Source organism: Scylla paramamosain, chromosome 28 (genome assembly GCF_035594125.1).
Source record: "Scylla paramamosain isolate STU-SP2022 chromosome 28, ASM3559412v1, whole genome shotgun sequence".
Classification (NCBI taxonomy): Eukaryota; Metazoa; Arthropoda; class Malacostraca; order Decapoda; family Portunidae; genus Scylla; species Scylla paramamosain.
Window position 1 is genome coordinate 8387501 of NC_087178.1, and position 10021 is coordinate 8397521.

The following is a 10021-nucleotide window of genomic DNA, read 5'->3' on the forward strand; positions in this document are numbered from 1 at the left end:
TTTTTTTTTATTCTTTTTATTTCCATACAATACATACATTTGATACTGTGCCAAACGTTATAGATAGGAAAGGCATTGTCTTTCACAACATTCTAACACAAGAAACAATGCTTATCTAACGATGCTGAGAGTGAGTGGTTATAAAGGGAAAGAGGAGGGGGAGGAGGTAAAGTCGGTAGGAGTGAGGCACGGTCCTAGGCATTTCTCCAAAGCCTTGTACGCAGGTAAGGCGTGTCTTCTTACCGTGGTTTCGTTGAGTTCTATACGAGTTTATCTATGCCTGTGTGTTGGTTTGGTGTAATCCATTCTCGTGGCGATGGTGTTAAGGTTGGGGGGGGGGAGAGGTTTGTTATTTGATACCACATTGCAGTTTAGACGTAGTGGTTTAGGACCGTGAGTTGCTGAAATGAAAACGCAAGGTGAATGTGTCCAGTGTCGTAGTAAAGGATAGATAGTGTTGGCTGGGAGGGTACAGAGAGATTGGTGCATAAGACTATTCACAATTGCGCGTGTAACCATGTATTGTGGTGTTGATGAGGATACTATCAGTGCCATAGTGTAATAACCTGTGTAAGTTATGGCAAGCTGAATGAAATGAGCCTCGTGATAGCCATGCAGGACTTCATGCTGTATTTTTGCCGCTATATTAGGATGCATCATTCATTCTGAAAACCACGTTCTATAATCACCTCGATAGTTAAGCTGCTAATGACTGACATGTATACTGTTAGTGTTCTACGTAAACGCAGACTGATTCACTGTGCTACTCAAGTCAGCACGCAAGTGTCATCCTGATAGTCATTTTGTAGGAATACGTCAGGCACTTTATGTACACACCATAAAGGTAATGTGTGCTTGGACATCTCTTGGTATTGGGTTAATGTAATGGGCAGTAGCTGAGCAACGTGCTGGATCTCCATCTGACTAGTGTGTGTCCAGCGTAAGCCGCAAACATCTCGTCGAGCTCCTGTTCACCTAGCAGTAAGTAGATCAGGGATGTAACCCCTCACCGAGGGGTTGACTTCGCTGGCCCGGTGTGTGGTGTCAGTGGTCTGTCCTGCCCAAAGATCGGTCACTATGAGTTCTTTCCTTAGGAGAACGGCTGGCAGTGTGACCAACAGACGACCGTAGGTGAATCACACACACACTCGGATAGACAAGTGCACAGACAGAAATGCAGTTATGTGCACAAACAGAACTATAGGTCTACAGGCATACCCACGTATAGGCATTTGGAACTGGTATGTTTATTAGAACATTGTAATGGTGATAGATTGCGCCAGTCAATTCAAAGTTAATGAGTGGGTTGAATAGCAAGAAGCACCTTGTCCCAGTGCCTTTAAACGTGCACCCAGCACTTACTAGCTCAATTACGCCTTAGCACCCATACGGAGCGGTAGAACATAGCAACCAATCGCTGAAAATCTTGGCCTACACTATATCATAACGCGGACAGTACCAGGTAAGTAATCTTTATCAGGGTTGTGCAAAGTTAGTGTTATAGGCCCGCACACCAAAAAGATAAACACCACTTTATTACCGGGGTTTAGTGCCACATATATTGACAAATTCCCCAATTTATGCCTGCCCTCGTGTGCCTCTAAACCTTTTGCCATGTGCCGCCGCTAAAGTGCACCACAGCAAAGACCGAGGCCAGAGCTTAAAACTCCCAAACTATCGTAGTGGGGGGCTTAGCGGTGTTTAGTGCTGTGCCGGGTAAACTAATGTAGTTACGCAGCCGACCTAAATCCGACACCACGGATAATTAAAGTCTTTACATGCATTTTAAGTTTGCTGTGTTAGCCGAAGTAATGTATTCATTCCGCTCAGTGGTGCAGCTTGGCAACTGAACGGTTGTTAAGGCACGCTAGTAACTCGCTTCACCAATGACTTGTTTGCCGAGATCGGTCCTACGGACAACCATTATAATTTGTCCTAAAACTTAAAAATGGAAGATCTGAGAGAGAGAAAGAGAGAGAAAAGAAAGTAATTAAAAGGCAAGCATCATCGCCCTAAGCAAGGATTTTGAAAGGTTTATTTGATGCCGCTAGCGCGTATGAACTGAAAGCTAGACAAACCTCCATAACATATACAGTAACAAAAATTAAGAATCTAGGATCTTTTTAGAACCGGCAGGCTGCAGGAGGCGATGGTGGATATGTTACAGTCAATACCTGAAATCCAGACAATTTGTAAAGTGACTTATTTTTTCAGGCAATTTGTGAACTGCCTGGTTAGGTTAGGTTAGGTTAGGTTAGGTTAGGTTAGGTTAGGTTAGGCAGTTCACAAATTGCCTGAAAAAATAAGTCACTTTACAAATTGTCTGGATTTCAGGTATTGACTGTAACAGATATATCATATGGAGTAAATGAAATCTTCACGGGGATGAACAAATAGCAGAGGGCTGTACAGCTGCTCACCACAGCCCCTCACAACACCCTCGCACAGAAATATCCATGAAAGTGCATAAACATAATTTAGAATAAGCTGATTTTAAGGTTTACAGGAATTTAATTTTGATTTGTTACAGGTGCTGCCATTACTGTAAGGAGAAGCGAACCAGCTGTCAACAATCCCGACCTTGCTGGAGGATATTGGGCTTCGTTTTTTTTTTTTTTTTTTTTTTTTATGTAGGAAGGACACTGGCCAAGGGCAACAAAAATCCAATAAAAAAATATATATATGTCCACTGAAATGCCAGTCCCATAAAAGGGTCAAAGCAGTGGTCAAAAATTGATGAATAAGTGTCTTGAAACCTCCCTCTTGAAGGAATTCAAGTCACAGGAAGGTGGAAATACAGCAGCAGGCAGGGAGTTCCAGAGTTTACCAGAGAAAGGGATGAATGATTGAGAATACTGGTTAACTCTTGCATTAGAGTGGTGGACAGAATAGGGGTGAGAGAAAGAAGAGTCTTGTGCAGCGAGGCCGCGGGAGGAGGGGAGGCATGCAGTGAGGAAGGGAGGCATGCAGTTAGCAAGATCAGAAGAGCAGTTAGTATGAAAATAGCGGTAGAAGACAGCTAGATATGCAACATGCGGCGGTGAGAGAGAGGCTGAAAACAGTCAGTTAGAGGAGAGGAGTTGATGAGACGAAAAGCTTTTGATTCCACCCTGTCTAGAAGAGCAGTATGAGTGGAACCCCCCCAGACATGTGAAGCATACTCCATACATGGACGGATAAGGCCCTTGTACAGAGTTAGCAGCTAGGGGGGGTGAGAAAAACTGGCGGAGACGTCTCAGAACACCTAACTTCATAGAAGCTGTTTTAGCTAGAGATGAAATGTGAAGTTTCCAGTTCAGATTGTAAATAAAGGACAGACCGAGGATGTTCAGTGTAGAAGAGGGGGACAGTTGAGTGTCATTGAAGAAGAGGGGATAGTTGTCTGGAAGGTTGTGTCGAGTTGATAGATGGAGGAATTGAGTTTTTGAGGCATTGAACAATACCAAGTTTGCTCTGCCCCAATCAGAAACTTTAGAAAGATCAGAAGTCAAGCGTTCTGTGGCTTCCCTGCGTGAAATGTTTACCTGAAGGGTTGGACGTCTATGAAAAGACGTGGAAAAGTGCAGGGTGGTATCATCAGCGTAGGAGTGGATAGGACAAGAAGTTTGGTTTAGAAGATCATTAATGAATAATAAGAAGAGAGTGGGTGACAGGACAAAACCCTGAGGAACACCACTGTTAATAGATTTAGATGAAGAACAGTGACTGTCTACCACAGCAGCAATATAATGGTCAGAAAGGAAACTTGAGATGAAGTTACAGAGAGAAGGATAGAAACTGTAGGAGGGTAGTTTGGAAATCAAAGCTTTGTGCCAGACTCTATCAAAAGCTTTTGATATGTCCAAGGCAACAGCAAGTTTCACCAAAATCTCTAAAAGAGTATGACCAAGACTCGGTAAGGAAAGCCAGATCACCAGTAGAGCGGCCTTGACGGAACCCATACTGGCGATCAGATAGAAGGTTGTGAAGTGATAGATGTTTAAGGATCTTCCTGTTGAGTTTAGATTCAAAAACTTTAGATAGGCAGGAAATTAAAGCAATAGGACGGTAGTTTGAGGGATTAGAACGGTGACACAAACTGTCATGGACTGATGCATTTCTTCTGCCTGTAACTTTACTCTCAAGGGAGGGGAGAAGAGATGATGTCCTCCCTCTGCCTCCTCTCCAGTGGCAAGACTGCTGGTTGTCCTCCCCTCCTTATCCTGTGAAGATTGTTCTTCTGTTAAGAACGGTACAGGTTTGGTGCCAGTACAGGAAACTCCATTATATGGTAAACTGAGATCGTAAACCGAGATTAATCTTTTTAGTGTTTTCCTTTATTTTATTTAAGTATTTTCATTCCAGCTTGTGATTGCCATTATAGGAGTGTACTATTACTATACAATAAACTATAAAATTAATCTTGGTAAATTATATATCATTTCACAACTGTGTTATCTTTTTTTCAAAGGCCTGGCTTACTGCAAAATCAGAATGCTACTGTACTGCGATGGTTGAAAAGTTGTATAATATAGGAAAACTATGAAGAGTATAGTAATAAGTGCTTTTAATAAAAATTTACAGAAATCACCAAAACTGTCATCACCAACCAGCATTTTTCTGGAAAATGAGGGGGGGGGGAAAGGGTGAAAGTCTGGAAAAAGTTGGGTTCAAAGGCTTGGACTTTAGTCCAAGACTTTTCAGTCCACTTTTTTTTAAGTCAAAAATACTCCGAAGAGTCTTCGGAGATTGAATAGACGTACATTATTAAAATACAAAACCTAGGTTTTCTCCCTTCACTTTAAATGAATTTTAATTACATTATTGAGATAAACACACATTATCTAAAAAATCTTGACTCAATTTTCAACTTGTACAAAAGTACTTTATACATAGATTCTATACAAGGATTTTTAGATTCTCCAAGCACTTTATGTATAGATTCTATATAAGGATTTTATAGATTCTCCAAACCTAATTATTACACATTATTTACTGGCTAGCAACATTTTTTGAATGTATTAGCTTCCAGTAGAATTCCTTTCAGACTTTTCATGTCTTAGACAATTTTCTGTTACAGATCTGGATTCTCCAAACCTAATATATTATTACTGGCTTTTAATACACTGATAAATGACTTTCAACAGCATAATCTCATTGTCCCTTTTAACACTGTTTATCACAATTAAATTAATAAAGTCTAGAACAAATTGCAGCACTAAGAGTATGGACTGGCAAACTGACACTGAACTAAAGTGAAGCTAAACTTAAAAAATTTCTAAAATGCAAGATCTCTTGCATGTAACTATTATAAGCTGTTACTCCTTTTAGCTAAATAAACCTGTATACAAAATTAGATGACTTGACAAAAAAAAGTCATGAAATTTATGATCATGGTGACATAAAATCCTGTGGCTGAAACTATGTACAAAAAAAAAAAAAAAAAAAAAAGTCATGAAATCTAAAAATCCTGTGGCTGAAACTATGTCCACTACCTACATCTTTTACAAAAAAATCTTGAACTAATTATACTGTGTACATTATGGGATCTTCCATCCTCATCCCTCTGTCTTGCACTTGTTGCAGGTGTCAGTGAAAGCATGCTTACTGCTGAGTGTCAAAAGCCTGCAAGAAAAAGAAGAGTCAACAAATGTCTCAGAAGAAGAGTGAAATATAGATGGGGGAGGAGGAAAGTAGTAAAATGGAACAGTGATGCAAGAAAGGAAACAATTAGAGGTTCTTTTGTCTTGGATTCTTGGTAATCGCATTAGGGGAAAGGAAGTCCTGTGTAATGTAGTGATGTCAGCTGCTCATCAAGGTTGTGTTCACATTTTGTCAAGAAATTTGGCTATCAGGACTAGTAGGAGGAGGCAGTAGACACCTGCCGAAACGATAATTATTCCCAGTGAGGTCTAAAGCACTGCTCAGGGGTGCTGTGAACTTATCATTAAACCCAGCTGTGACCTCACTGAACGTTTCCCTTTGTGTCTCACAACACAAGGGGCAGTCACAGCCTACCCTCTAAAGACAACTCTCTTCCTCCACACAAAACAAGAAGCACGTAATAACACACACACCCTTCACTCAAAAATTTCAAAATCATCATGGCAATTCCTACACCAGCCTCGGAGTCCCTATCTGGGGAGGGGACCATAAATGTCCCCAGGTCGGACTGCCTTTCTGTCGACGACCCTAAGTGTCTTGACACCCCCCTCAACTTTTTCTTCATTAACTTCTGCAACATTCGCAGTCTAAGATCTAATTTTCAATCTGTGGAACACCAACTCTCCTCTTCTAAACCTCATCATCTTTTCCTCACTGAAACTCAGGTGTCTGAGGCAACTGACAGTAGCCCCTTTTCTGTAGCCTACTTTCTCTATCCTCATTTTTTTATCCAAAGCTGGATGTTGCGTTTATGTGCGCAATGACTTAACCTGCTCTCGTGCCCACGCTCTTGAATCTTCCAAGTTTTCCACCATCTGGCTATGACTACAGAGTCACTCTCAAACTAAATTTATCTGTGCTGTATACCTTTCACCTAACTCCTCTGACTATAAGAAATTCTTTGAGTACTTAACTTCCAAAGTGGAGCACATTCTGACCCTCTTCCCTTTTGCAGAGATCTCCATTCTTGGAGACTTCAATGTTCACCACCAACTTTGGCTTTCCTCTCCCTTCATTGACCATCCTGGTGAACTAGCCTTCAACTTTGCTATCCTCCACAACCTAGAGCAATTGGTGCAACGACCTATCTGTATCCCTGACCGCCTTAGAGATACGCCCAACATTCTTGACCTTTTCCTGACCTCTAATCCTTCTGCTTATGCTGTCACCATTTCTTCTCCGTTGGGCTCCTCCAATCACAATCTCATATCTGTATCTTGTCCTATCGCTCCAATCCCTCCTCAGGATCCCCCTAAGCGAAGGTGCCTCTGGTGTTTTGCCTCTGCTAGTTGGGGGGACCTGAGGAGGTATTTTGCTGATTTTCCTTGGAATGACTACTGCTTCCGTGTCAGAGACCCGTCTTTGTGTGCTGAGCGCATAACAGAGGTGATAGTGTCGGCATGGAGGCGTACATTCCTCACTCTTTTTCTTGACCTAAACCTTCTAAACCTTGGTTTAACACAGCTTGTTCTCGTGCCATACATGATAGAGAGGTGGCCCACAAAAGGTACTTAAGCCTTCCATCACCAGAATCTCATGCACTTTATATTTCTGCCCAGAACCATGCCAAGTCTGTTCTCCAACTAGCCAAAAACTCCTTCATTAACAGAAAGTATCAAAACCTTTCAAGATCTAACTCCCCTCGTGACTTCTGGCATCTAGCCAAAAATATCTCCAATAACTTTGCTGCTTCTTCTTTCCCTCCTTTATTTCAACCACATGGGATCTATGCTATCACATCTATTTCTAAAGCTGAACTCTTCGCTAAAACCTTTGCTGAAAACTCTACCTTGGATGATTCTGGGCTTGTTCCTCCCTCTCCTCCGCCCTCTGACTACTTCATGCTACCTATTAACATTCTTTGCGATGATGTTTTTCATGCCCTTGCTGGCCTAAACCCTCGGAAGGCTTATGGACCTGATGGGGTCCCTCCTATTGTTCTCCGAAACTGTGCTTCTGTGCTTGCACCTTGCCTAGTCAAACTTTTTAACTTCTGTCTGTCACCTTCTACCTTTCCTTCTTGCTGGAAGTTTGCCTACATTCAGCCTGTTCCTAAAAAGGGTGACCGTTCTAATCCCTCAAACTACCGTCCTATTGCTTTAATTTCCTGCCTATCTAAAGTTTTTGAATTTATCCTCAACAGGAAGATTCTTAAACATCTATCACTTCACAACCTTCTATCTGATCGCCAGTATGGGTTCCGTCAAGGCCGCTCTACTGGTGATCTGGCTTTCCTTACTGAGTCTTGATCATCCTCTTTTAGAGATTTTGGTGAAACTTTTGCTGTTGCCTTGGACATATCCAGTGGCGGCTCGTCAATAGGGACTGCGAGACTGCAGCCCCCCCCCCCCCAGTGGATTTCTAGGATTCACGAAAATAATGTTAATTTATTTATGTTTGACTATCATTCACATGAAAACACCAATTCTCATATGTTTATATGAAAAAAAATACTGCAAAACAATGAGGAAGTACGGAAATTATTTACTATTCAATGATACGAAAGCGGGGAGAAATGGGGGGAGGCTTCCTGGGCGGAATGGCAAGTGTGGACTGCGTTCACCGCAGTCTTGTCTCGGCCGTTGTTGTGGCTAGCTGAGTGTTCTTGCGTCGGTCTTATTTTCGATCGTGTTTTTCAATTTGTCAGGCTTGATTTTAAAATATTATTGATCAATGATGGCATGTGCTCAATCTTGATTATCATAGATGGTGTAAAATCACAGAAACATCATATAAAATAGTATATATTTTTTTCTTTTCCCAGGTAGGCCTAGCAGTATTTTGCAAAATGGCACAAGAAGCAAAGACGGTTTCTGCATTGAAAGAACTTGCACTTGCCATGATTTCAATAGAGAAGATTTCTATGAATAATATGCCAGGTTTACATGAAAAAGTTATTGATCTGTTTGCACAAAACAGGAACAGGAGAATGGACTTCCTTTTCAAGTAGCCTAAGCCACCACTAAGGAAGTCAAGCATTTACTGTTAGGATAAGACCTAAAGAATTAAATAATTATCTATCTATCTTTATAATCTATCAATCAATGGTATGTTAAACAATAACAATAAAAGCATTTAAGATTTTATTTGTCTGAATGTGAGACAGCCCCCCCCATCAGTAACAGTCACGAGCCGCCACTGACTTTCGGGTTTTGTTTCTGTCCGCTGAACTCTTCTTACCGATAGTCCTGAGAGAGAGAGAGAGAGAGAGAGAGTCTACATCAGTGGTTCCCAAACTTTTGCAGGCTGGCGCCCCCTTGGCTCCCCGGTGAATTCCTAGCGCCCCCCCCCACCCACACACAGACACATGGAAACAAACACCTCTTTCTTGATATTTGGTATGCTGCAATTTGAAAAGAGAAAGGTTAAACACAAATGTGTATTTCACAAATAAAACCCAATTTAGTAAACCAATTTATTTTTTAGCAGTTTTAACTGTTTCAGCAACATGGAATGGTAAATAAACATTCCACCAGTAACCTTCATTGTCTCACACTTAATATTAATGGGATGGATGTGCTTGGTGCAGGGACATAAGCTTCTCAACATCAGGCTGGAACTCACTAAGAAGAAGTCGTAGATCCCCGCGGTCAGTAATTTTCAGTCGGTTTCTTTGCTTGGAAAGAAGCAAGGCGACTGCACTGAAGCCGTTCTACTTAATACGATGTTGGGAAGGCAATAAAGTACGTCTTGACCTTGTTCCACAGCACTTGATAGCAGTCAGAGATTTTTTTTTGTAACCAAAAATCTTGATATGACTTTTTGAACTTTGGCCTTAGCTCAATGTCATTTTGAATTGAAATCAGTTCTTCCTCTGCCACTTCTGGGCCAGAGCGGCGTGCAGTAACCGGACCCTGATGCGTCGTCCACTGACTCGTCCTGCTGCACGTTGTGTACAAATCGTCAAACAAACGTTCGAACTTCTGACTTCGACTTCGACTGCCACCCCTCTACCGCCCCCTTCTTCCTCACCGCCCCCCCAGATCTTTCCACCACCCCCAGTGGGGCGGTACCGCCCACTTTGGGAACCACTGGTCTACATAATGTTATTTCAAATCATTAGAATTCTTGGGCAGAGCTATCACTAGCATCTAAATACCATCACTAGAGTCATGTCTATCATAAGTGTATTGAGGAGGGTTCCTCTGAAACAGGCAATTTTTTAACATGATGTTGTATATATGATTCTGTAGGTTTAAACTATGAGATTACTTTAAAAATACTGCTCATATATCTTCTCCAAATACCTGTCTTTATTCAATCAGTGATCGTGTTCCTACATACTCTTCATGGTCTCTATCTCACCGTCATCTTTTGCAAAATGTGCATTTTACAGCACCTATAGTATACATGATTTCATTTTTCATGATTCTAAATG